The sequence below is a fragment of the Protomyctophum parallelum genome (genome assembly GCF_964188405.1).
Source record: "Protomyctophum parallelum genome assembly, chromosome: 11".
NCBI lineage: Eukaryota > Metazoa > Chordata > Actinopteri > Myctophiformes > Myctophidae > Protomyctophum > Protomyctophum parallelum.
Genome location: NC_139707.1, coordinates 52193744 through 52195558, shown reverse-complemented (window position 1 = coordinate 52195558; position 1815 = coordinate 52193744).

The window sequence follows — 1815 nt, the reverse complement described above, 5'->3', positions numbered from 1 at the left end:
AGTCCTGAATGATGACGTCATTGTTGTAGTCCTGTATGATGACGTCATGTTGTAGTCCTGTATGATGACGTCATGTTGTAGTCCTGTATCATGACGTCATGTTGTAGTTTTTGTAAAAACAGAGAGGTGTGTTTGGGTGAGCGGTGAGTCTCTTACCACCGCGGCTCAGTGACGTCATGTTGTGTGTGTGTGCTTTGCTTCCTTCAGGCCGTGTTGCCATGTCTGCTTATTATAAGCAACCTTTGACCTTTTTTTTCTTCTGTAAAGTCACTAGCAAATAAATATTGGTAGTTGCTGGTGTTTGGGCTTGATTCTAAGTGTACAGTAGTTGCTTATTTGGCCTTGCTTCCACATTTCTTCACATCAAGGAACCCCAGATTAACATTGAGTACCACAGACGAAAAACAGTCTAAGTCCAAATTTCATTCTGACTCCTCCACGAAAAGGCCTCGTTGTCCTGTCCTGTCATTTATACATTATGGATCAATAGTGTGGACTTAGGGCCGATTCATACTCCTATTTTACCGCTGTTTCGGCGCTGTAGTGCCGAAATGATTTCGGCTCGTCAGAAATTTTCAGTAGCACCGAAGAGCCGACTTTAGGACGGTACCCGCCCCCCCGAACCTCAAATGACGTCAAATTGTAGGCTCTACAGCGCCGAACCGACTTTTATTCGGCTCTAAAATAGGAGTATGAATCGGCCCTTAGACTGTTTTTCGTCTGTGGCATTCCCACAGACATCCAATTTTTTTTTTTTTTTTTATTCAAAATATTTCGATTTATTATTTAAAAAACGGATGTACAACCTCACAATGTGTCACTGTGAGCCTGTAGATCAGCTATTTTCATTTGTGTTTGTTTTCATAGACCTGGCCACTTGTTTCACAGTCAGAACTGCAGCCTCACTCCCAACCCAGATAGCAAAAGATGTTAATTCAACGTTGACTTTTGGTCAGATTGGTTATTTTTGGTTGAGGTTGAAATACCTATGTTGATTCAATGTCTAATTACAGTTAACCATTTCAACGTTTGAAAAGCTGTTGTTGAATCAATGTATTATAGATGCTGATTTTTCAATGTTGAAATGCCCTACAATTAATTGACATTGTTTCAATCCTATGGTTTCAATTGTGATGGGGGGGGGATGGGGGGAGAACCTAGGTTGAAAAACCTATGTTGATTCAATGTCTAATTACAGTTATCATTTCAACGTTTGATTGATTCAATTGAATCAATGTATTATAGATGGTGATTTTTCAATGTTGAAATGCCTTACAATGAATTGACATTGTTTCAATCCTATGGTTTCAATTACAGGGTTAGGGTTATAGGGTTAGGGTTAGGGTTAGGGTTAGGGTTTGGGTTAGTTGCGGGACTACCCGAGACCACCACAGGGACCGGGTCGCGGCCCCGATCGCAGCCGTATAAGTTTCGGGCCAAACGGACATACGGTCGCGGCGGTAGCCCTGAACGAAGGCCTACAATTTGCCGACTTTGACGCACGACAACGCGCCAACGATAAAACATTACGGTCCGACGTTCGGATATGTCGGAGAGCTTGCCCAGACGAACAGTTTGGTGTCTTCGATGTACACCTCCGACAGTCGTACAAAACGTCATTCACTTTGGCTGTGTCCATCAGACAGCTCATATACCCATAGACTTTAACAGCATCCTGACTGAAAAAGTGAAACAAGACCCCGCCTCCTAGAAAGGTCGCCCAAGTCTCTGGGAGCTCTATAACATATCCGAAAATCAGACCCGAAGGCCTTACCGTTGTGGCGTTCTAGTGAAGAAAAGGTTTTATGTTCGCAC